General features: G+C 46.9%; 1 pseudogene; it reads left to right on the top strand.

The window, feature by feature from the left end:
- The window catches only part of LOC123352485, a 139,935-nt pseudogene that overhangs the window by 62,046 nt on the left and 51,309 nt on the right, over nucleotides 1–26,580 (top strand).

Genomic DNA, 26,580 nt, shown 5'->3' with positions numbered 1-26,580 from the left:
GAATCATTCTCCATCCTGGAGGTTGCAGGGGGTTAAATTTCCCAGTTTTGATCTTTCCCCTCTCCTTTGAGAACCATTTCTTCCCCCCTTTATCTGTGTTAAAATGTTTGCTGATAAAAGAGACCAGCCACATCTTTAATACCCATCAAAGCTCGAGGCCTCCCCCTGTTTCGGGATCAGTGGTCCCCAGCTGGTAACGGGAGAGTTGGCTGGACCCTTTTCTTTTCTCCAGCTGGCACGGGATGAGGAGGTCACTCTGAGTGCAGTGTGGGTCCAGAAGTATCCCAAACCCCATAGCAAATGGCCTCTGTGAGAGGTTGATTCCCACAGTGCTAAGATGTAGCCACCTCTGGGGTGGATCCATGGTGGCCATTATTTGCTAGTAACAGGCATGAACATTTCTTACCTATTTTGTCCCTCCAGGCCTTCCATACTCCTGTTCAAGAGACATCCCCCAGGGCTCCCTCTGCCTGTGTGACTGGCCAGCAGGGGGCGGTGGTCACTTTCTATCCGTTTCTCAGGCACTGTGAGGTAACAGTGTTGCGGGGTGGGGGTGGGGCTGTGTGGGGAGATTTCAGCTGGAGCTGAAGGGGTTTTGTGATTGTGGGAGTTGTTTAGGTGACTGCGCAGGTGGGACCCTAATCAAATTGGTGGGTTCTGGAGGTTTGGGGGGGTTGGTTCTGATGTGCCCAGCCCTGAGGCTTTGGGTCCTGGAGGTGGGTGTCGCTGTTGGCTGCAGAACAGTGGGGTTGGGCATCTCTTGAGGGCGGGACAGGGGGTTAGAGGGAGCCTGGTGCTGTGCCAGGGGCTCTGTCTGGGCTTCCCCCGCAGACTCCTGGGATCGCTGCCCTGCCCAGTGCACAGGGGTGGGGGGGAGGGAGCGGAGCTCTGGCACTAGCTCAGGGGATGCCAGGCAAGCAAAGTGAAGGGTCCCACTGAAAAGCATCAGGGCAGAGGAGGGGGTCCCAGGCAAACGACATGGCAGATCCTGCTGGAAATCAGGGGGGTGTCCTAGGCAGGCAGTGAGGGACTGAGTTCCTGGCGGGTTGTCCCTGACTGCTGGGGGCATTTGGTGGGAGGAACCCTTTGGGATTCCCAACCTGGCAATCATGGTCTGGTGGGGCTTCCCTGGCCAGTGGGGCTTTGAGGGGTATCTGGGGTCCCTGGCCAGGGATTCTGGGAGCTGTGTTCCAGGGAATATCTGGTGGGACCCTGGCTAGGGGGTGTCTGTTGCCCCTGGCTGTGGGGTCTGGGCTCTGGGTACTGGGGAGTGTCTGGGGGCTGCTACTAACCATGATCCTTCTCTCTGATCAACTTGTGTCAGAGTCCTGGCTCCAAGCTCTGCCTGGCATTCCCCAGTCACCGGCCCTGTCACTGTGATAACTTTCTATCCACTTATCAGTCACTGTTAATGTGAAATCACAGATTTTGCTTTTCTCCTCTTTTGAAAACTGCAGGAACTTTCAGTTCCATTTGGAAAATTGTGCCCCCCAGTCCTTGTCCTAGATCTGGGGTATGAGGGAGGTGGGAAGGGGGTCAGCACTGCCACATGATGGTCTCTTCCACAGCATTCTGGACTCATTCTTTCTGAACTCTGGTTTCATTGAGACCAATGTTAATCCAGAGTCACTCTATGGAAGGACAAGGAGTGACTCCGGATTGACAGTGGGACAAATGAGATCAGCGTTTCTCCCTGTGAGGAGGGGCTCTCATTAGCTGCTCTCCTTAGAGAGCTAAAGGAGGGAAGCTGCTCAGACGCTCTGTCCCTCTCTGCTCAGGATACTGGGGTTCAGCTTCCTGGGTCAGACGCTGCAGCCTCCATTATGATCTGGGAGACCAGGCTTAGCAGCTGCTGCTCCCCCAGTGGGGTTCTGTGCTGGGAAGTGACCTGAATTAAAGCTGCTTCTCTGCCCGGCCCAGGGGATGACTTTCTCCAGCTGGTCCTAGCCCCCTAGGGCAGCCCTGGGCCCTGTTAATACTAAATTCTGAGCCAGAGTCTCCAGGTAACTGAAAGAAACGAAGGGAAAATGCTGGGGTCTGGCCTTAAAATGACTCCACACAAACAGACCCCCCTCGTTTCTCATCCAATTAACAATTGGAGGAGCAAATCCAGCCATGGGGGAGCAAACTACCCAGGAATGGGACTTTCCTACCAGACGGGCAGGGAGAGGGGAAAAGGAGATAGGAGAAAGAGAGACTGAAAGGGGCTGTGGGAGAGAAGAGTTTGGAGAGAGATTTCCAGATCTCTAATCTGCCCAGACAGATGTATTGCTGCACCCTGGATAGAGTCACTTTCCTATGGAAAAGATGAGAATCAGACAGGAAAATCCAGTTCCTGACTCCATATCCCTCCTGCTGGGGTGTGGCTGCCGTGCGGTCAGTGTCTGAGGGGATCCCCCACAGTGAATCCTTTGGTTCTGCTTTTTTCTAGCCTTGTGTTCAGAGACTTTGTTATGGGGTGAGGGGAGGGAGAAGGGAGGTTAAAAATGTCACTGTGGGCTTAGCGTGGCAGGAGAGGCCAGGTCTACACCGTATAAAGAAATCAAGCCTTTCTCAGCATGGCAGACTCTAGGGTGCGGGAAAAGGGCCTGGGGGAATCATGCTGTGAAATGTATTAAAGTCTGTTCTGAAACCTTCACAACTGCCCTTCTCGCCCTGCCAGGCTGCAGAATAACGTCCATGTTTCGCTCCAGTTCATCCCGTCCTCTCGTTGGACAGGGGAGAGAAATGGCTGCAGAGGAGCCAGTTCAGGTAGGTATTATCAGGGGGTTGCTGGTGGGTTCCTCCAGGGGGGGAGAGGGACAGCAAATACGTGGGAGATGGGAAGGTTTGCACAGGCTGGTTTGGAGGTTGCAGTCTGGTTTGCAGGAAATGCACAGGGTGGAGAAAGAGAGGAGGACAGGGGTGTGCTAACCCTGCTGGGAGTTATTTAATATGTGGCCTAGATTCTAGGAACAGACCCAGGAGGTTCGGCGGTGGAAATGCTCTAGTTTGTGGAGCAGAAAATAACCCAGCTGCATGGGGCTGGGAAAACTGACCAGACTCATAGTGCTGGAGCCCGACCTGACTAACCAGCGGCTGCTGTGAGATATGAAGGGGGCACCCACCAGTGAGGCTTAGGGGAGCTTCCCCTCCCTTCACATCCAGCTCTTCAGAATGGGGAGGTTGTTGGACTCCCTCCCAGCGAGGTCTCCCTGGCCCCTGCTAGGGGCTCCATCTCCTGTATCAGTCAGTGGCTAGTAGGGGGGTGATGGCTCTGCTGGGAGAGAGGAGGGGCTCTCGCTTCGTCCCCTCCCCCTGGTGTTTCCTGGATGCTCTGAGCAGGGTGGGGGTGGGACTCTGACTGCAATCCACCCAGAGTTTCTGTTTGGCTCCTGTCCCCCATGTATGGGGGGGCTGTGAGTGGGGCAGCAGGTACTGAGTGTTGGACTCTCGCTCTTTCAGGGGCCGGTGACCTTCGAGGAGGTGGCTGTGTATTTCACCAGGGAAGAGGGGGCTCTGCTGGACCCCACTCAGAGAGCCCTCTACAGGGATGTCATGCAGCAGAACTATGAGAATGTGACCTCGCTGGGTAAGGGTTCCTCTCCCCTCTGTTCTTGGAAGGGGAAAAGAAGAGAGATGGTTCACGCCAGCCCCACAATGCCACCTCTACTCTGTCCTGTTGCAGCATCACCCCAATATGCCAGTGACACACACACACTGCCACAGACCCTCCCCTGCTGCGAACGCTTTGGGAACAGAGCACAGGAGCCGTATCGCACAGTGTCAAATATCTCCTGTTTGCTCAAGTAAAACTGAGGGTTAGGAAGCTTCCTACCCCTGACCTCTCAAACCCTGAGCTTTCTCCACCCAAACCACAATAATGCTTGGGGTGTAACGAGCAGGTTGCTGGAGTCAGAGCTGCTGATCCATGGTCACTTATCACACAGACACTCCGTGCGTCCTTGACTGCTGGCTGGGGGTATCCAGAGAAGGAAGCTCAGTGGCGGATTTAGCGTTAGTAGGGCCCTGTGCTCAGCTTCATTTTAGGGGTCCCTCCTTGGGACATAGGCAAGAAAAAGAACATTCTCTCATTTCCCTCCCACCCCCATTTTTCATTCTTTTTTTCCTTCCTCCTCCTCTTCCTATAAGTAATAGGAAGTAAATGAAAATAAAGTGAGGTACATTGATTGTTTTTGTCGTCTAACCGATTTTTCCACAGACCACTTGAAAATCGCTGAGAGTCTTGGTGCACCACTTAATGATCTTTCCATATATTGTTTGTACCGTTAGCTACCTATTTTAAAGCGCTTTGGATAAGAGCCCTTTATTAACAATTAAAAATGTTGGAGTGCAGGGTCTGGCCAGGAGTTAGGGTGTGGGAGGGGGCTGAGGGTTGGGGCCGGGGGTTGGGGTGTGGAGCACTTACCTGGAGCAGCGAGCAATGTTTCCTGCAATGAGTCGTGTTTCATGCGAGCAATGCAGGTGGGGATGTAGGGGGGCAGGAGTTAGGGTGGGCAGGAGGCTGTGTGGGAGGGGTGCAGTAGTCAGGGCTGGGGGTGTGTGATGGGCAGGGGGTGGGGGATAAGTGGTTATGGGTGGTTGCAGGAATCAGGGAGGGCAGGGTACTGGGGTGTGTTTGAGAGGGGTGAAGGAGTAAGGGCTGGGGGTTTGAGGGGGTGCAAGGGTCAGGGAGGGCAGGGTGTTCAGGGTGCAGGAGTCAGGCCTGGGGGTGCAGGGTCTGGGAGGGAGTTAGGGTGCAGGAGCAGCTGGAGATTGGGGTGCAGGGTCTGGCCAGATCTTAGGATGCAGGAGGGGGCTCAGGGTTGGGGCAGGAGGTTGGGATGTGAAGTGCTTACCTGGGGCAGCTCCCATGTGGTGTGAGGGGTGCAGATGGCAATGTAGAGGGTGTGTGTGCAGGAGCTCCCATTTGCTCAGGGTGCGGTTGAGGATATGCGGGGGCGGGGGTGTGCAGGAGTCAGAGCATGGGGTGTGAGGGCTCTTTATGTGGGAGGGGATGAAGGAGTCAGGTCTGGGGGCTGGGGGGTATGTGATAGGGGAGTGCTTTGTAAAGCAGTGAGCAAGTGACTAGGGAGCTTTTCAAACAGGGCTGCTAATGGGGAGTTTTGTGAGGGAGTTTGGAAGGGGAGTGGGAAGGGGGCGAGGTACTCTTGCCATTCTTTAAAACATTTAAGCTATAATACAAACTTCTTGACTGAAACAAAACCCCTGTTGTTAACCTAGGTAGCTGTAAGAGAGAATGCAGGCAGAAGCCCAGCAGCAGAATGGGGGCTATCCTGTTTATTGCTCTCAATGTAGCATGTATGATTACCTGCCCTGTGGGCGGGTGGCTTACGTGTGCATTCGGTGCAAGGAGCTCCTGGCCCTCAGAGACCGCGTGGAGGCTTTGGAGGCCAGGGTGGTGGAACTGGAGACGCTAAGGGAGGCAGAGAAGTATGTTGATGAGGCTTTCCAGGACACTTGTAGATTTCTCCCACCTCCGGTCAGACAGCCACTGCACTGTTGAGGAGAATGAAAGGCCCAGGGAAGGAGAGCTGTCAATGGGAGCAGAGGGAAACCTTCCCATAATTGGGTCCCTCCTTCCAGATGGTGTTGGGGTAACCTCTTGCACTGAGGTTACTTCTCGGGGAGGGAACCCCAGGCATTAAGAAAAGGCAGCTGTTAGTAATGGGAGATTTGATCATTAGAAACAAGTATAGCTGGGTTTGTGATGACCGGGAGAACCGTATGGTGACTTGTCTGCCTGGTGCAAAGGTTGCTGATTTCTCAAGGCATCTAGATAGATTTATGTGTAGTGCTGGGGAGGATCCGGTGGTCGTGGTACATGTAGGCACCAATGACATAAGGAACGGTAGGTGAGACGTCCTGGAGGCCAAATTTAGTCTGCGAGGAAAGAGGCTGAAATCTGGGACCTCTATGGTGGCATTCTCAGAAATGCTTCCAGTTCCATGCACAGGGCCAGGTAGGCAGGCAGAACTTCAGAGTCTCAATGAATGGATGAGATGATGGTGTAGAGAGGAGGCGTTTAGGGAAACTTTGGGGGTGGGTGAGCCTATACAGGAAGGATGGGCTCCACCTAACCCAAAGTGGAACCAGACTGCTGGCACTTAACATTAAAAAGGTTGCAGAGCAGTTTTTAAACTAAGAGATGGGGGAAAGCCAATAGCTGCTGAGGAGCTCGTGGATCGGACAGAGACTTGTCTTAGAGGAGAGTCTAGTGATAGAGATTTTCTAGTTCTAGTCAGGCAGAGAGGCTGGAAGAGGATAAAGTAGGGGCCAGATCATTCTCACACACAAGAATCTGACACATCAGAAGAGGGCAGACGAATAAACAGTGACAAGTTTTTAAAGTGCTTGTACACAAATGCTAGAAGTCTAAATAATAAGATGGGTGAATTAGAGTGCCTCGTGTTAAAGGAGGATATTGACATAATAGGCATCACAGAAACCTGGTGGAGTGAGGACAATCAATGGGACACAATTATTCCAGGGTACAAAATATATTGGAAGGACAGAGCAGGTCATAAGAACATAAGAACGTCCGTACCGGGTCAGACCAAAGGTCCATCTAGCCCAGTATCTCTCTGCCAACAGTGGCCAATGCCAGGTGCCCCAGAGGGAGTGAACCTAACAGGCAATGATCAAGTGATCTCTCTCCTGCCATCCATCTCCATCCTCTGACGAACAGAGGCTAGAGACACCATTCTTTACCCATCCTGGATAATACCCATTTATGCACTTAGCCACCATGAATTTATCCAGTCCCCTTTTAAACATTGTTATAGTCCTAGCCTTCACAACCTCCTCAGGTAAGGAGTTCCACAAGTTGACTGTGCGCTGCATGAAGAAGAACTTCCTTTTATTTGTTTTAAACCTGCTGCCTATTAATTTCATTTGGTGACCCCTAGTTCTTGTATTATGGGAATAAGTAAATAACTTTTCCTTATCCACTTTCTCAACATCACTCATGATTTTATATACCTCTATCATGTCCCCCCTTAGTCTCCTCTTTTCCAAACTGAAGAGTCCTAGCCTCTTTAATCTTTCCTCATATGGGACCCTCTCTAAACCCCTAATCATTTTAGTTGCTCTTTTCTGAACCTTTTCTAGTGCTAGAATATCTTTTTTGAGGTGAGGAGACCACATCTGTACACAGTATTCGAGATGTGGGCGTACCATGGATTTATATAAGGGCAATAATATATTCTCAGTCTTATTCTCTATCCCCTTTTTAATGATTCCTAACATCCTGTTTGCTTTTTTGACCGCCTCTGCACACTGCGTGGACATCTTCAGAGAACTATCCACGATAACTCCAAGATCTTTTTCCTGACTCGTTGTAGCTAAATTAGCCCCCATCATGTTGTATGTATAGTTGGGGTTATTTTTTCCAATGTGCATTACTTTACATTTATCCACATTAAATTTCATGTGCCATTTTGTTCCCCAATCACTTAGTTTTGTGAGATCTTTTTGAAGTTCTTCACAATCTGCTTCGGTCTTAACTATCTTGAGTAGTTTAGTATCATCTGCAAACTTTGCCACCTCACTGTTTACCCCTTTCTCCAGATCATTTATGAATAAATTGAATAGGATTGGTCCTAGGACTGACCCTTGGGGAACACCACTAGTTACCCCTCTCCATTCTGAGAATTTACCATTAATTCCTACCCTTTGTTCCCTGTCCTTTAACCAGTTCTCAATCCATGAAAGGACCTTTCCTTTTATCCCATGACAGCTTAATTTACGTAAGAGCCTTTGGTGAGGGACCTTGTCAAAGGCTTTCTGGAAATCTAAGTACACTATGTCCACCGGATCCCCCTTGTCCACATGTTTGTTGACCCCTTCAAAGAACTCTAATAGATTAGTAAGACACGATTTCCCTTTACAGAAACCATGTTGACTATTGCTCAAGAGTTTGTTTTTCTATGTGTCTGACAATTTTATTCTTTACTATTGTTTCAACTAATTTGCCCGGTACCGACGTTAGACTTACCGGTCTGTAATTGCCGGGATCACCCCTAGAGCCCTTTTTAAATATTGGCGTTACATTAGCTAACTTTCAGTCATTGGGTACCGAAGCCGATTTAAAGGACAGGTTACAAACCTTAGTTAATAGTTCCGCAACTTCACATTTGAGTTCTTTCAGAACTCTTGGGTGAATGCCATCTGGTCCCGGTGACTTGTTAATGTTGAGTTTATCAATTAATTCCAAAACCTCCTCTAGTGACACTTCAATCTGTGACAGTTCCTCAGATTTGTCACCTACAAAAGCCAGCTCAGGTTTGGGAATCTCCCTAACATCCTCAGCCGTGAAGACTGAAGCAAAGAATCCATTTAGTTTCTCCGCAATGACTTTATCATCTTTAAGCGCTCCTTTTGAATTTTGATCATCAAGGGGCCCCACTGGTTGTTTAGCAGGCTTCCTGCTTCTGACGTACTTAAAAAACATTTTGTTATTACCTTTGGAGTTTTTGGCTAGCCATTCTTCAAACTCCTCTTTGGCTTTTCTTATTACACTCTTGCACTTAAGTTGGCAGTGTTTGTGCTCCTTTCTATTTGCCTCACTAGGATTTGACTTCCACTTTTTAAAGGAAGTCTTTTTATCTCTCACTGCTTCTTTTACATGGTTGTTAAGCCACGGTGGCTCTTTTTTAGTTCTTTTACTGTTTTTCTTAATTTGGGGCATACATTGAAGTTGGGCCTCTATTATGGTGTCTTTAAAAAGGTCCCACGCAACTTGCAGGGATTTCACTTTAGTCACTGTACCTTTTAACTTTTGTCTAACTAACCCCCTCATTTTTGTATAGTTCCCCCTTTTGAAATTAAAGGCCACAGTGTTGGGCAGTTGAGATGTTCTTCCCATCACAGGGATGTTGAATGCTATTGTATTATGGTCACTATTTCCAAGCGGTCCTGCTATAGTTACATCTTGGACCAGCTCCTGCGCTCCACTCAGGATTAAATCTAGAGTCGCCTCTCCCCTTGTGGGTTCCCGTACCAGCTGCTCCATGAAGCAGTCATTTAAAGTATCGAGAAATTTTATCTCTGCATTTCGTCCTGAAGTGAAATGTTCCCAGTCAATATGGGGATAATTGAAATCCCCCACTATTATTGGGTTCTTAATTTTGATAGCCTCTCTAATTTCCCTTAGCATTTCATCATCACTATTACTGTCCTGGTCAGGTGGTCGATAATAGATCCCTAATGTTATATTTTTACTAGAGCATGAAATTTCTATCCATAGAGACTCTATGGAACCTGTGGATTCGCTTAAGATTTTTACTTCATTTGAATCTACACTTTCTTTAACATATAGTGCCACTCCTCCCCCTGCACGGCCTGTTCTGTCCTTCCGATATATTTTGTACCCCGGAATGATTGTGTCCCATTGATTGCTCTCCGTCCACCAGGTTTCTGTGATGCCTATTATATCTATATCCTCCTTTATCACAAGACACTCTAGTTCACCCATCTTATTATTTAGACTTCTGGCATTTGTGTACAAGCACTTTAAAAACTTGTCCCTGTTTATTAGCCTACCTTTTTCTGATGTGCCAGATTCTTTTTTATGTGACTGTTTATCATCTCATCCGGCCCTTACATTATACTTCTCATTCCTCTGCTCCTGACTATAACCTGGAGATTCTCTATCATCAGACTCTCCCCTAAGAGAAGTCTGTGTCCGATCCACACGCTCCTCTGCAGCAGTCGGCTTTCCCCCATCTCTTAGTTTAAAAACTGCTCTACAACCTTTTTAATGTTTAGTGCCAGCAGTCTGGTTCCACTTTGGTTTAGGTGGAGCCCATCTCTCCTGTATATGCTCCTCCCATCCCAGAAGTTTCCCCAGTTCCTAATGAACGTGAACCCCTCCTCTCTACACCATCGTCTCATCCACGCATTGAGACTCTGAAGCTCTGCCTGCCTACCTGGCCCTGCGCGTGGAACTGGGAGCATTTCTGAAAATGCCACCATAGAGGTCCTGGATTTCAGTCTCTTCCCTAGCAGCCTAAATTTGGCTTCCAGGACATCTCTCCTACCCTTCCCTATGTCATTGGTACCTACATGTACCACGACCACCGGCTCCTCCCCAGCACTACACATAAGTCTATCTAGATGCCTCGAGAGATCCGCAACCTTCGCACCAGGCAGGCAAGTCACCATACGGTTCTCCCGGTCATCACAGACCCAGCTATCTCGATTTCTAATAATCGAATCTCCCATTACTAACACCTGCCTTTTCCTAGAAACTCGAGTTCCCTCCCCCGGAGAGGCAACCTCAGTGCGAGAGGTAACCCCAGCACCATCTGGAAGGAGGGTCCCAACTACGGGAAGGTTTCCCTCTGCTCCCATCGACTGCTCTACTTCCCTGGGCCCTTCTTCCTCCTCAACAGCACAGGAGCTGTCTAAGCGGAAGTGGGACAATTCTACAGTGTCCCGGAAAGCCTCATCAACATACCTCTCTGCCTCTCTCAGCTCCTCCAGTTCCGCCACCCTGGCCTCCAAAGTCCGTACATGGTCTCTGAGGGCCAGGAGCTCCTTGCACCGACTGCACACATACGCCACCCGCCCACAGGGCAGGTAATCATACATGCGACAGTCGGTGCAATAAACTGGATAGCCCCCACTGCCCCCACTGCAATAAACTGGATAGCCCCCACAGAAGCTGCTGGGCTTCTGCCTGCATTGTCTCCTAGTTAATGGAAGGGTGGTTTACGGAAAGTAGTTTTAGAATGTAGTTTGGTATATAGATTTTACGGGGGGGCCACGGGGAAGGGGTTAGGGCTGGCGAGGGGCTCCCACTCCCTTCCCACTCCCCTTCCCAACTCCCTTGCGAAACTCCCTGTTAGCAGCCCCTGGTCGCTTGTGCGCGGCTTTATAAAGCCCTGGCCTGAGTGAATGCCCCGCCCACTGATTAAGGCTCAGCCAATTACCAGAGGCTTCGAGCTTTCAAACCTGCCTCCAACTGCCAGCCAGAGCACACGGTCCCTCAAACAACCAAACAAACAAACAGACTGACAAACACAAGCTCAGCACACAGCAAGTAACCCCCAAACACAAACAAACACACACTACAGACAGTCACTTACCCCAAAGATGCTGTATTAGCTCCTCCTTCACCTGGAGAACTCCCTTGCGAAACTCCCTGTTAGCAGCCCCTGTTCGCAAAGCTCATTGTTTGACATTGTTGTAGTCCTAACCTTCACAACCTCCTCAGGTAAGGAGTTCCACAAATTGACTGTGCGCTGCGTGAAAAAACTTCCTTTTATATTTTTTAAACCTGCTGCCTATTAATTTCATATGGTGACCCCTAGTTCTTGTATTATGGGAATAAGTAAATAACTTTTCCTTATCCACTTTCTCAACATCACTCATGATTTTATATACCTCTATCATATCCTCCCTTAGTCTCCTTTTTTCCAAGCTGAAGAGACCTAGCCTCTTTAATCTTTCCTCGTATGGGACCCTCTCCAACCCCCTAATCATTTTAGTTGCCCTTTTCTGAACCTTTTCTAGTGCTAGAATATCTTTTTTGAGGTGAGGAGACCACATCTGTACACAGTATTCGAGATGTGGGCGTACCATGGATTTATATAAGGGCAATAATATACTCAGTCTTATTCTCTATCCCGTTTTTAATGATTCCTAACATCCTGTTTGCTTTTTTGACCGCCTCTGCACACTGCGTGGACATCTTCAGAGAACTATCCACGATGACTCCAAGATCTTTCTCCTGACTCGTTGTAGCTAAATTAGCCCCCAACATATTGTATGTATAGTTGGGGTTATTTTTTCCAATGTGCATTACTTTACATTTCTCCACATTAAATTTCATTTGCCATTTTGTTGCCCAATCGCTTAGTTTTGTGAGATCTTTTTGAAGTTCTTCACAATCTGCTTTGGTCTTAACTATCTTGAGCAGTTTAGTATCATCTGCAAACTTTGCCACCTCACTGTTTACCCCTTTCTCCAGATCATTTATGAATAAATTGAATAGGATTGGTCCTAGGACTGGCCCTTGGGGAACACCCCTCTCCATTCTGAGACTTTACCATTAATTCCTACCCTTTGTTTCCTGTCTTTTAACCAGTTCTCAATCCATGAAAGGACCTTCCCTTTTATCCCATGACAGCTTAATTTACTTAAGAGCCTTTGGTGAGGGACCTTGTCAAAGGCTTTCTGGAAATCTAAGTACATTATGTCCACTGGATCTCCCCATACTCGGGGGGGTGGGGAGGGGAGTGGCACTGTATGTTCAAGAAAATGTAAACTCAAATGAAGTAAAAATCTTAAATGAAACCACATGTTGCATAGAATCTCTTTGGATAGTAATTCCATGCTCTAATAAGAATATTAGAATGGGGATCTGTTATCGACCACCTGTCAAAGACAGCGATAGTGAGGATGAAATGCGAAGGGAGATTAGAGAGGCTATCAAAATAAAGAACTCCATAATAGTGGGAGATTTCAGTTATCCCCATATTGACTGGGTACATGTCACCTCAGGACAAAATGCAGAGACAAAATTTCTCGATACTTTAAATGACTGTTTCTTGGAGCAGCTGGTACAAGAATCCGCAATGGGAGAAGCAACTCTCGATTTAGTCCTGAGTGGAGTGCAGGATCTAGTCCAAGGGCTAACTATAACAGGACCGCTTGGAAATAGTGACCATAATATAACAACATTTAACATTCCTGTGGTGGGAAGAACAGCTCAACACTGGCATTTAATTTCAGGAAGGGGAACTATGCAAAAATGAGGGGGTTAGTTAAACAGAAATTAAAAGGTACAGTGACTAGAGTGAAATCCCTGCAAGCTGCATGGACACTTCTAAAAAACACGATATTAGAGGCCCAACTTAAATATATACCCCAAATTAAAACACACAGCAAAAGAACTAAAAAAGAGTCACCGTGACTTAACGACCATGTAAAAGAAGCAGTGAGAGATAAAAAGGCGTCTTCTAAAAAGTGGAAGTCAAATCCTAGTGAGGTACATAGAAAGGAGCGTAAACACTACCAAATTAAGTGTAAAAATGTAATAAGACAAGCCAAAGAGGAGTTTGAAGAAGGGGCTAGCCAAAAACTCAAAAGGTAATAAAAGCAGGAAGCCTGCTAAACAACCAGTGGGGCCACTGGAGTATTGAGATACAAAAGGAGCCCTTAAAGACGATAAAGTCATTGCGTAGAAACTAAATGGACTCTTTGCTTCAGTCTTCATGGCTGAAGATGTTGGTGAGATTCCCAAACCTTTTGTGGGTGACAAATCTGAGGAACTGCCACAGATTGAAGTGTCACTAGAGCAGGTTTTGGAACTACTTGATAAACTTAATTGTAACAAGTCACCAGGACCAGATGGTATTTACCAAGAGTTCTGAAGGAACTCAGATGTGAAATTGGGGAACTATTAGTTATGGTTGTAACCTGTCTTTAAATCGGCTTCTGTATCCAATGACTGGAAGATTGCTAATGTAACGCCAATATTTAAAAAGGCTCTAGAGGCGATCCTGGCAGTTGCAGACTGGTAAGTCTAACGTCTGTACCAGGCAAATTAGTTGAAACAATAGTAAAGGAATAAAATTGTCAGGCACATAGAAGAACAAAAATTGTTGAGCAAAAGTCAATATGGTTTCTGTAAAGGGAAATCATGTCTTACTAATCTATTAGAGTTCTTTGAAGGTGTCAACAAACATGTGGACAAGGGGGATCCAGTGGACATAGTGTATTTAGATTTCCAGAAAGCCTTTGACAAGGTCCCTCACCAAAGGCTCTTACATAAATTATGTTATCATGAGATAAGAGGGAAGATCTTTTCATGGATAGAGAACTGGTTAAAAGACAGGGAACAAAGGGTAGGAATAAATGGTAAATTTTCAGAATGGAGAAGAGTAACTAGTGGTGTTCCCCAAGGGCCAGTCCTAGGACCAATCCTATTCAACGTATTCATAAATGATCTGGAGAAAGAGGTAAACAGTGAGGTGGCAAAGTTTGCAGATGATACTTGGGATGATGCGGTTCTGGTGGGACCCAACTGAGAGTGACAAATCGCTTAAAACAGGGCAGTTACAGCCCAAGGCTGGGATTTTTCCACCTCTAAGGCAAGGCAAACCAGCCAGACAAAGAGGACTTTGGTTTCACCCCACTGGTTAACCACGTCACACAAGCAATTCCCTTAGACACTCCAGTCTTCCAGTATCGCCACCAGTGCACTCGTCCTGGGGATGAATGGTTATGAAAACCAACACCCCAATAAAAGAAAAAGGTTCTCTCGATCCCAAAGAATCAAGCCCCAGACCCAGGTCAATATACACATCAGATCTTACCCACAAATCATGCTGTTGCCAATCCTTTAGAATCTAAAATCTAAAGGTTTATTCAGAAAAGGAAAAAGATAGAGATGAGAGCTAGAATTGGTTAAATGGAATCAATTACATGCAGTAATGGCAAAGTTCTTAGTTCAGGCTTGTAGCAGTGATGGAGTAAACTGCAGGTTCAAATCAAGTCTCTGGAGTACATCCTCCTCAGGGATGGGTCAGTCAGTCCTTTGTTCAGAGCTTCAGTTCAGGGCCGGCCAGAGGGGGGGGCAAAGGGGGCAATTTGCCCCAGGCCCCGGGCTCCGCAGGGGCCCCCAAGAGAAGAGCAGAGGCTCCCGCCTCTGCCCCTCTCCTGGAGCCTCAGCGTCTCCGGCGGGGCCCCTGAGCCCCGCCCCGCTCAGAGACGGTCCGGCCCCGGCCTCGGCCTCTTACTGAGCACGTCTCCGGCGGGGCCTGAGCCCCGCCCCGCTCAGAGACGTGTGGTGAGGGGGCGGGGCTGGGAGCTCCAATGGGACCTGAGCCCCGCCCCGCTCAGAGCGGCGTGGGGAGGGGGCGGGGCAGCTGCCTCCGCTCGGCGTGGAGCTCACAGCCCCGCCCCCTCACCACGCAGCTCTGAGCGGGACGGTGCTCAGGCCCCGCCGGAGACGTGCTCGGTAAGAGGCTGGGGGCGGGACCGGGACCGGGGGGGGGGGGGGAAGCGGGACCCGCCGCCACTGCTGCCGCCGAAGCGCAGCCCGGTCTTCGGCGGCGGGGGGCCCCTTCTGTTCCGGGACCCGCCGCCTAAGTGCCCGGAAGGCCCGCGGCGGGGACCCCCCCACGCCACCGAATTACCGCCGAAGACCGGGCTGCGCTTCGGCAGCGGTCCCGCTTCGGCGGTAATTTGGCGGCGGGGGGCTCCCGCCGCGGGTCTTCGGGGCACTTTGGCGGCGTGTCCCGCAATGGAAGGGCCCCCCCGCCGCCGAAGACCCCGGGCCCCCAGAATCCTCTGGGCGGCCCTGCTTCAGTTTGTAGCAAAGTTCCTCCAGAGGTAAGAAGAAGGATTGAAAACAAGATGGAAATGAGGCATCAGCCTTTTATAGGCTTTTCCAGGTGTAAGAACACTTCTTCGTTCTGACTGTGGAAAGTTACAGCAAAATGGAGTCTGGAGTCACATGGGCAAGTCCCTGCATACTTTGCTGAGTTACAAGGCATATCTGCCTTCTCTCAATGGGTCAGTTGAATAGCTGATGGTCCTTAATGGGCCATCAAGCATGCTAGGCAGAGCTAACGCCAACTTGTCTGGGATGTCTCCCAGAAGCACAGCATAAGTTGGAAATACAGACAGGATAGAGCCAATACTCATAACTTCAACTGCAAAATGATACATACATATAGACCCCATAATTATAACCAGCAACCCATAACCTGGTCTTGGACACCTTATATGACCCCCCTTTACATAAGATTTGGTGCCACTACAGGACCTTGGTTGCAACCATATTCTATATGGTCCCAGATTATATCAATAACGTCACAATACTAAACTGCTCAAGATAGTTCAGACCAAAGCAAACTGTGAAGAACTTCAAAAAGATCTCACAAAACTAAGTGACTGGGCAACAAAATGGAAAACGTGTATAAATGTCAAGTGATGCAAATTGGAAAAAATAACCCCAACTATACATACAATATGATGGGGGCAAAATTAGACTAATCAGGAAAAAGATCTTTTTGTCATTGTGGATAGTTCTCTGAAGACATCCAGCAGTGTGCAGCGGAAGTCAAAAAAGCAAACAGGATGTTAGGAATTATTTTAAAAGGGATAGACAGTAATACAGAGAATATCTTATTGCCCTTGTATAAATCAATGGAAATAACTAATTTAGACCCTGTCATTTTATATGTATATTTGGGATTATGTTTGCCAATGGGCTGCAATATGTGTTATCCTGACATCTAGTACTGCTGAGATCCTGCATTCAATAATATCCCTGCCCTTCCTGTTCCCGTTCTCCACTGAGCCCCATGCTTATGTTTCCATCTTCCCCAGGACTGTGTCTTTGTCTCTGGACCCATCTGTCAGCAAGAAGCAGTGCCAGGGAGACTTCGATTTCTGGGACGTGGATTTACTTTCTGTGTGTTTTAGGAGACTCTTTGAAATTGAGTGTCTGTGACATTAAGCACAGTACAATCTGGACTGTTAACAGCTGTGTCCCCTCAGTTCCCCAAGCTGGGGTGCCTTTTACACTGCTCTACTGTGAGAGCAGCCACTCCTGGGTAGTTCACACGCAGTCTCTAGCATGTAACTCGCTCCCAGCTACACAGTATTGAGTGCTGCTATTTAGTGACTCACAAATTACAGTACCCCACAGGAGAACCCCAGAAAATTCTCTGCTCCCAGACTTCCCACAGAAATGTGCATCTTGCACTGTCCAGCACACTCCTGAACAATGGGAGCTCATATGAAATCTGTTGTTTCATCAGTGGAAAATGACATGCACCAGCCTTGTTATTCCAAATGGAGTTTCCAACACACTTTAATCCAAACACACTGGTTTGATTAAAAAAAAGGAAACAAAATTATTAACTACTGGAAAAAAAAAGATTTGAAGTGACTACAAGTAATGAGGCATAAAAGTCAGAATTGTTTATGAAAGAAATGCAAAGATAAAACACAAACTAATGTTTAACTTAACAAGCTAAAAGGGATTTAAAACAAATGTTTCTCTCACCATCTGCTGAGACAGGCTGGTTTTCCTTTCAGCCAGGACTCCCCCTAACCTGCCCCTGCCGCCCACATTCAGTTCTTCAGGAGTTGTCATGAGCAGAGGGAAAGGGGGGGGGGGGAGAGAGAGAGTCTCATGCATTTTCCTCACCTCTTTTTATAATTCAGTCCTTTGTACTAGAAACCACTTCAGTTCCCAGTTGAGTCATGGTGACAGGCTGTCATAGGTACGAGCTTCAAGTGTCTCTGTGATGGAATGTAAATGTCTTCTTCACACCTTCCCCCTGGTGGAGAATGGCTATTTGACCAGCTGTTTGCCTTGCTGTCTCTGAGGAACTTAGGGTTAGGGTTGCAGCTTTTTCAGTAATATCATAGCGTAAAATCTCATCACTTTCCATACAATGTTGCTACACAGTTTAACAGGAGGATATTCGGTAGATTATGTCTTTTCAAATGGTACCTCACAAGCCCTACAGTGATAAATGAAGGGGAGGGGAGGGATCTCCCTTTTATAAACAACCAGCCAGCCACTTGGCTGTAAAATCCCTGTTGGTGCGAGTTCTCTGCTTGCTTTACCTCTAAAGGGTTAACAAGCCAACAGGGTTTGTTTTTTTTTAAAAAAAAAAAGTATTGGGCACCTGACCAAAAGAGACAATGGAAAGGCTAGAACTTTTTTAAATGGGAAAGTAACTTTCCCTTTGTCTCTTGTTCTCCGGAGAAGGCGACACGGAGTAGCAATGCTGTGTGTGGCTTGAAGCAGGTATGAAAATTCATCTTCCATACCTAGAAGAAATGATTTGGATAGGGAATGTTTAGACAGACACAATCAGGTTTATTTTTTATTTTGGCTTTTGGATCTCCTCGGTGCTGTCCCAGATGCTTTTGTTTGCTTGTAAGCTTTAAGCTAAACCCCCAAGAAAGCTATTTTTGGTGCTTACAAACATTTTCTTTTAAGATCTATCAAAAGCCTAAGTTCCAGATGTATTGTTTTCCTTTTCAATTTTAATAAAATTTACCTCTTTTAAGAACAGGATTGGATTTTTGGTGTCCTAAGAAGTTTGTGTGTGTTGTTTGATTAGCTGCAAAGAATTCTGTGGCACCTTATAGACTAACAGATGTTTTGCAGCATGAGTTTTCGTGGGTGAATACCCACTTCTTTGGATGCAAGTTTGATTAGCTGGTAGCCACAGCTAATTTCCTTTGTTTTCTTTCTCAGCTCTTTCCCGGAGAGGAGGTGAAAGGGCTTGAGGGTGTCCCAGAGGGAAGAATTCTCAAGTGCTCCTTCCTGGGTCCAAGGGTTTGGGGGTTTTTTGCCTTTGGGTGGTGGCAGCATTTACCAAGCCAAGGTCAGAGAAAAGCTGTAACTTTGGCGGTTTAATACAAGCCTAGAGTGGCACAAATTAATTTGTAGAATCTTGTCGGGCCCCCACTTTCTGCACTCGGCGTGACAGAGTGGGGATTCAGCCCTGACACATACTATGAACAAAATTGATCATAATTTTCTAGAAGAGTGAACATAGGGGAACAGTAGCACAGTGTCTGTGTGTTCCCAACATATATGTGGGTATTATAGACCCTCACAAGCAAGGTGTTCGGCATCTTCAAACACCTGAAGAACTGGTCCTGGGAATTCACTGGTTTATTAAGTGACACTGTATGGAATTGAGAGACACTTTATATTATTATTATTTTATTATAAATACTGTGGCAAATTGCCGGTACTGTTATGCTGGGTCTCGCGCTTTCTCTTCTTTGGGGAAGGTTGAGGGTGCCACTGCTTGCCTCTGAATCGGTATTTTAATTACCCCACTAGTGTCCTTGAGGAGGGGAGTGGAGAGGGAGGGACCTAGGCCCGCCCTCTTCTCCAGGTCCCAAACCAGGGGCCCTGAGGTTAGTGGTGAACCACTTGAACTGGCGGTTCCTTCCCCTGGGCTACTTCCCTCTCCTGCCCTTCAGCTTGTGGAGGGGCTTCTTGCCCTCCTTCTACACAAGCCAGGTGCCCCTTACCTAGGGTTTGTGAGTTCTCAGCCCACCGCAGCACTCCTCCAAACTTTCCTTTTGTCTCTCTTCAAAACTGCTCCAACCAAACCTTCCTGCTCCAACTCCCACACTGTCTGACTGAAGCAGGGGGTTTTATCACCTGACTGCTGGTGCTCTAAATGGCTTCAGGTCCTCTAGTTAATCTGTAGCAAACCTTCCTCCCCTTGCAGGGAATAAGGCTCCCTGCTAACACTCTCCTGCTACCCTCTGGCCATGCTGTATCACAATACCAATATGATGAAATTGCAATGAATCGTGCTATATATGCCATGTAAGGAGTCAGTGAAAATGTTATGAGTTTCCACGTATGATAATCTTGTTTCTATATTTGTATTGTGAGTTACAGATATGTAGGGTATATCTGTATTCCAGACTTGTGCAGTGTTTCTGAGTGACACCCCCAGACATATTGGCATCAGCGCTGCCCAGCCTGTTCGATGGCCCAGCCAGGGTCATCAGCCATACAATGAACCCATTGAAAGGATTAAGGGGATACACCTATTGAGTCAGCAAGACATGCAGGGTTATGCCTGTTGTGGCAAATTGCCGGCACTATTATGATGGGTCTCGTGCTTTCTCTTCTTTGGGGGGGGCGGGGTTCAGGGCACCAATTCTTGCCCTTGAATTGGAATATTAACTACCCCACTAGTGTCCTAGAGGAGGGGAGTGGAGAGGGAGGGACCTGGGCCCACCCTCTACTCCAGGTCCCAGCCCAGGGGCCCTGAGGTTAGTGGTGAACCACTTGAACTGATGGTTCCTTCCCCTGGGCTACTTCCCGCTCCTACCCTTCAGCTTGTGGGGGCTTCCTGCCCTCCCTCTGTACAAGCCAGGTGCCCCTTACCTAGGGTCTTGGACTTCTTAGCCCACTGCAGCACTTCTCCAAACTTTCCTCTGCTTCCCTTCAAACTGTTCTCTGCTCCAATACCAATCCCCTCTGCTCCAGCTCCTTCCCTGTCTGATTGGAGCAAGGGTCTTTATCAGGTGACTGACTGCAGGTGCTCTAATTGGCTTCAGGTGCTCTAGTTAATCTATAGCAAACTTTCTTCCCTCTGCAGGGAATAAGGCTCCCTTCTAACCCTCTCCTGCTGCCCTCTGGCCACGCTGTATCACACTGTGTACTGAGACCTCCAAGGCTTTTCCATGCCATGTGCTGTGAAGCTTGTGTTTGGGACACAGGAATTAGAAGCCACTTGGCAAAAGGAATATAAAGGGCAGCTGCATCATCTCCATTTTGTCTTCAATTCCTCTTCCTACCTCTGGAGCAACTTCTCTACAAACCGAAGGCTTGAACAAAGGACTGAATAATGTGGATGTGTACCAGAGAGCCTTTCAAGCCAGAAACTCACCAATACTGCTAAGAACCAGATGTATAGATTTCTGAATGTGTCTGACTGCTTTCCCATTTAACAACTCCCTTTTTCTTTTTTTCTTTCTTTTATAATAAACCTTTAGTTTAGATGCTTTCTTGCTTATAAACCTTTAGTTTAGATGCCAATGATTGGCTGGCATCGTAGTATTTTGAGTAAGATCCAAAACTATACTGACCTGGTAATGTGGCTGACTCTGGGGTCAGAAGAACACTTTGTTTATGTGAGCAGGGTTTTTAAATAACCTTTCACTGTGCTGGACCTAGGTGCTGATTGGGAGTCAGAGAACTGGGATGCAATAAAGGGGGCCGTGTGATTTCTTTTTTCAGCTTCTCGATAACCAGTGTGGGGGGATCAGAAGCACAGTTGGTGACTGGTCAGTGAGTTTAACTTCCGTGTTAACCACCAGTTTGGGGAGCCTCTGCTCTCCCTTTTTCAGCCTGCCCTGGTCTTGGCATTTTCAGTGAGGACTAGCCCAGGCACACCGGGTCACACCAAGTATTAAAGTTAAATTAATAGAATGTTTTTTATGACAAAGTTTTATGAAATCAACGGAACTCCTTTGTTTTCTTTCATCTGAGCAGGGTTTCCATTTTCCAAACCTGATGTGATCTCCCAGCTGGAACAAGGGGAAGAGCCATGGGTCTCAGACCTGCAGGGATCAGAGGGAAAACAGACCCTGAGATCTCCCTGCAGAGGTGAGGAAACATTAAACCAACTCTGAGTGTGAAAGTTCCTGAAGGAAACGTCTGGGATGCCCTACGAAGCCCTTGAGAGGTCTCTCAGTTCATTATTGTTGCCAGCAGGGGTCATATCCTCAGGGTAACTATAGCTCATGGCTTCCCGTAGATTCTAGCAGACACCAGGCAGTAGCTTCCTCCCTTCCCCCTGAGAATTTGGATGGGATTTGAAAGCCAAATTGATCCCCTCCTCTCTCCTGTTTTGGGGAAGAGAATGGGGGAGTTCAGCTTGTGATTTTTATTTGACCTCCCTCCAGCACTTAGTTTGTTTTGGCTTTTCACTTTTCTTCCCTGTTTGATGTTTGTCTTTTTCACAGCAGGTGATGCAATGGCATGTGAGAAAGAGGAGCAGAATTCTCAGCAGAAAAATGTTCAGCAAGTGGATAAACACAGAGCATTATTGCAAAGATCAAAAAGCAATGTGTCCAGGAGTCATGAGGAGGAAAAATCCTGTGAGATTCAGCACAGACCAGAAAGAGAACAAGGAAACCAGCCGGGGGTGAAAATGGGTAAACGTATTTCTTCTCAGGGAACTCAGAAGGACCTCAAGGAAACTACAACAAAGCAGGAAATCATCATTGGAAAAAGAAAAAATATATGCACAGAGTGTGGAAAAAACTTATGTGACTACTCAGCCCTTCTTAATCATCAGAGAATCCACACAGGGGAGAGGCCCTATGAATGCCGTGAGTGTGGGAAAACCTTCAATCGCAGCTCAGCCCTTTCTAAACATCAGAGAATCCACACACGGGACAGGCACTACGAATGCCGTGAGTGTGGGAAAACCTTCAATTGCAGATCAGACCTTTCTAAACATCAGAGAATCCACACAGGGGACAAGCCCTACGAATGCCGTGAGTGTGGGAAAACCTTCATTTACAGATCAGGCCTTTCTCAGCATCAGAGAATCCACACGGGGGAAAGGCCCTATGAATGCAGTGAGTGTGGGAAAACCTTCATTTACAGATCAGGCCTTTCTCAGCATCAGAGAATCCACACAGGGGAGAGGCCCTATGAATGCCGTGAGTGTGGGAAAACCTTCAATCGCAGCTCAAACCTTATTGCTCATCAGAGAATCCACACAGAGGAGAGGCCCTATGAATGCAGTGAGTGTGGGAAAAGCTTCTATAGCAGCTCAGCCCTTTCTAAACATCAGAGAATCCACACAGGGGAGAGGCCCTTTGAATGCAGTGAGTGTGGGAAAAGCTTCACTCACAGCTCTCACCTTAATGGGCATCAGAGAATCCACACAGGAGAGAGGCCCTATGTATGCCGTGAGTGTGGGAAAACCTTCAATCACAGCTCGCACCTTCTTACCCATCTCAGAATCCACACAAGGGAGAGGCCCTACGAATGCCATGAGTGCGGGAAAAACTTCATTCAGAGCTCAGACCTTTCTAAACATCAGAGAATCCACACCGGGGGAGAGGCCCTATAAATGCATTGAGTGTGGGGGTACGTCTTCACTACCCGCCGTATTGGCGGGTAGCAATCGATTTCTCGGGGATCGATATATCGCGTCTCATCTAGACGCGATATATCGATCCCCGAACGCGCTCCTGTCGACTCCGTAACTCCACCAACCCGAACGGCGGTAGCGGAGTCGACATGGCGAGCCCTGGACATCGATCCCGCGCCGTGAGGACGGGTAAGTGATCGATATAAGATACGACTTCAGCTACGTTATTCACGTAGCTGAAGTTGCGTATCTTATATCGATTTTCCCCCGTAGTGTAGACCTGCCCTGGGAAAACCTGCATTTGCAGCCAGCAGCTTATCAGCCATCAGAGAATCCACACAGGTATGACACACACACACACCCCTCCCCCCATGGAAGCAGGGAGTGTGGGAAAACCTTGTCTTGCCACTGAGCCCATGTGAGTCATCAGAGAATCTGCAAGGGGGATCAACACCATAAACCCTCTAGGGCTATCGATACTTTCATAGTTTTCCTGATTCCCACATAGTAACTTTTAAAAGCTGTTTGAACTGCATGAAGCACCGATATCCCTCAGCTTGGCCAGATGAGTGGCCCATTTTTTGCATTTTGCAGTTTGACCTCTTTGAGGTGGACCCATTTGTCCTTTCTATCAACTCCATTGTCCCAGAGTAATTCGAGTGTGTCCTTCCCATAAGAAACAAGGGAGCATCACGTTTGTACCATTCCTTCAATTGCAGAGTTATTGTTAGAGTCACCGATGATACATATTGTATCATTGCCAGTTGTTCTCACGGTGCTCTGGGTTGTGCTGAAGAGCAGTTATCATGGGAACTTTTCATATTACATTTAAAAGAAGAGGAACAGGGGCAGGAAAAAAGTGTCATTTCAGCCTCTGTGATACTGGAAGGATATGTAAAAAGCGACAGAGTCCTGTGGCACCTTATAGACTAAAAAACGTTTTGGAGCATAAGCAATATACAAAAACCTATAGGATAACACTTCAGTCTCCCTGGACACACAATCGCAGATTTAAAAATAACCATCCTGCAGCAAAAAAACTTCAGACCCAGACTTTAAAGAGAAACTGCTGAGTTTCAGTTTATTTGCAAATTTGACACCATCAGCTCAGGATTCAACAAAGACTGAATAGCTTGCAAACTACAGAGGCAGTTTCTCCTCCCTTGGTGTTCATACCTCCACTGCTAGAAGAGAGCCTCATCCTCCCTGATTGAACTAACCTTGTTTTCTCTAGCCTGCTTCTTGCTTGCATATTTATACACGCCTCTGGAAATTTCCACTACATGCATCTGACGAAGTGGGGATTCATCCACGAAAGCTTATGCGCCAATATGTCTGTTAGTCTACAAGGTGCCACAGGACTCTTTGTCACGTTGTACAGATCTGGACTAACACAGCTACCCCTCTGATACTTGAAAGGAGATGGGGTGACTAGAGATTCCCTCCTTCCCCATCACGGCAGAACTGTTACCTTTTGCCTGAGCCAGGCAGAGTTTATCGTCATCACATTCTACCCCTCCACTTCTCAAAGAGTCATGTGATGACGCAGTCTCCGTTGTCTGTGCTTGCAGATGATATTTTGACTTCTTTAATCCTATACCAGAGTTGCTATGACTGGAGATGAAAGTGTCAAAGACCGAGAAGGGGAATTCAAATGGATCCTAAAGGCGCAGTGTGTTCATTTCGAGTTTAAATCCCAGGTTCCATCTCTTGGTAAAGCCAATTCTGGCAAGGTGGCTGCTTTTGCCCCCATTATGGGGATGCTGGGATACTAAACATGTTGTAAATAACATAACTGACTATGGAGACAGGGCTCAATGAAATATGTTTGAATGGATCAGAGGAGAATCTTTTGTCCTGATTCTAAATAATTAGATGTAACCTGCTCTGGAATTTCACTTCACACTTTCATTGTCATGTGTTCTATCTCTCTGTGATCTGGGTTTCTATTTTTCTTGATGGCTGTGTGGTCACACAATTAGATATTAGTTCAGCTCAGATTTATTGGAGAATTTAAGACAAATGACCATTTGCTAAAATCGTCATTTCTCCCTTCAGCTTTGCTTTTTCCCCATCTCTCCATGATGACATGGAGACAATTCAAGTGCAGTTCTGTCAACAGGAGAGAACTCTACTGGCCATGGTAACAAAGACACAGCAGTGATTTAAAATCTCCACTTGGAAATGGTGAACAACAGCAGACCCCCCACTAACTGAGGGAAGTGCATATGAGTACAGTATAGTTCAGTTATTTAAATCAATATTGCCTCAGATGGCTATGTTGGCAGGAGAAGCTCTCCTGCTGATGTAGCGCTATCTACACAGGAGATTAGAGCTGTGTAACTACGTTGCTCAGCTGTGTGGATTTTTCACACCCCTGATCAATAATTATACTGATAAATGTCTGTAGTGAAGACCAGACGGTTTTCTTTTGTGTTTTATGCATTTACATCACTTCTCCCCTACCTCGTACTTCTTGGAAAGATTTAAAGTGTGAAAAGAGAGGTATTTTTCCTCATGATGCAAACATTCCCACATAGGAGACGCCTTCCACCAACACGCATGGCAGAAGAACCAGAGAGATATGAACTCTCAGAAGTGTTGGGACAAACCACAACTTGAACCAAGGTTCAGTTGTTGGCAATGGGGATTAAAAGAAAACTAACATATACGACAGGGATTTGTGATCTTTGAATATATTAGTGTTACTAGTGAAAATGAAATTATAGGTGAAGTTATTGGTTAAAGAGTAAGAGACTAATTGTTTGATGATCTGAATTATTTTGGAAAACTGAAAGTTGTCTTGTTTTTTTTCTTTTTTTAGTCGTACAGGAAATGATGGCTAATCTTCAAAAGTTAATTTGATTTAATTTACCCCCTGTAGTGTAAGGAGTTCTGGTAGAAAACCTCACTCCAAAGGTTGGGGTGGGAGAATAGGTGTTAGCGTGTATAAGAGAATATTGGGCCTGTATAGATTTTATTTTTTTGTATTTCAAATAGAGCATATTTTACTTAGCTTCAAAGTCAATTTCTATTAAAGGAAAACTACTCGAGGAGTCAAGTTGTATAAGTTTTTACCCACTTACACTGTAAGGGTCACTGACTTCCCCACTTCTCTAATTTGCAAAGGAAAGGCCTGACATCTGTCATAGGATGTGTCCAGCAGGTAGGAAAGCTGCAGTTGTCAACCATCAATACCAAGGAAAAGGCTGAAGTCCATTGCCTTTCATATCAAAAAGCCATCTAAAGGCTGGTCTACACTGAAAAGCTATGTTGACATGGCCACATCTCTCAGGGGTGTGAAAAATCCACTCCTCTGAGAGAAGTAATTAATGTGACCTGAGCCCCAGTGTAGACAGTGTTAGGTTGTCAGAAAAATATTTCCAGTGTTTGAAGGGTAGACACAGCTTTAGACAGGTTGATCCCCTCTGGGAAGCGAGTCGTGACATCAATTCCAATTTTGACCCATCTCCCTGTAGGTGAGAGAGCTGCTAGTATGGAGGGCTGAGCCAGGTATCCGATCACCTGGTTCAACTGAGGGAAAAGCTCTTAGTGCCCATCAGTCCAAAGACTGAGGGAAATGGAGAGTTCCAACCATTGTCATTTTAGTATTTTATTGTTCCTCTCTCTCTTTTTTGTGTTGGCCTTTCTGTTATATCAGAGTGTGGCTGTATAGCTCGGTGTATGTGTGATAAATGCTCTTTGGTGCCAATTGGCAAAGAGGTCAAAGTAATTGACAAAAAACTCCTGTCTCAGACCTGACAAACTCATCACACCTAATGCACTGATTTTTATGATATTTATCCAGGAAGCATAGCAGTGAGATCTGTACTGAAACCTTGTAAATTATTGTTACTCCTGATCACTTCAAGAGGTGGGTATGAGTCCTATTGAAGGAGTAATGTAAGTATATGGAACATTATGCCCATATAGTATTGTCATGAAAGTGCTGCTT

The sequence above is a fragment of the Mauremys mutica genome, chromosome 18 (genome assembly GCF_020497125.1).
Source record: "Mauremys mutica isolate MM-2020 ecotype Southern chromosome 18, ASM2049712v1, whole genome shotgun sequence".
NCBI lineage: Eukaryota > Metazoa > Chordata > Testudines > Geoemydidae > Mauremys > Mauremys mutica.
The sequence above is the reverse complement of the archived record's forward strand: the minus strand, read 5'-3'. Positions and strand labels throughout refer to the sequence as shown.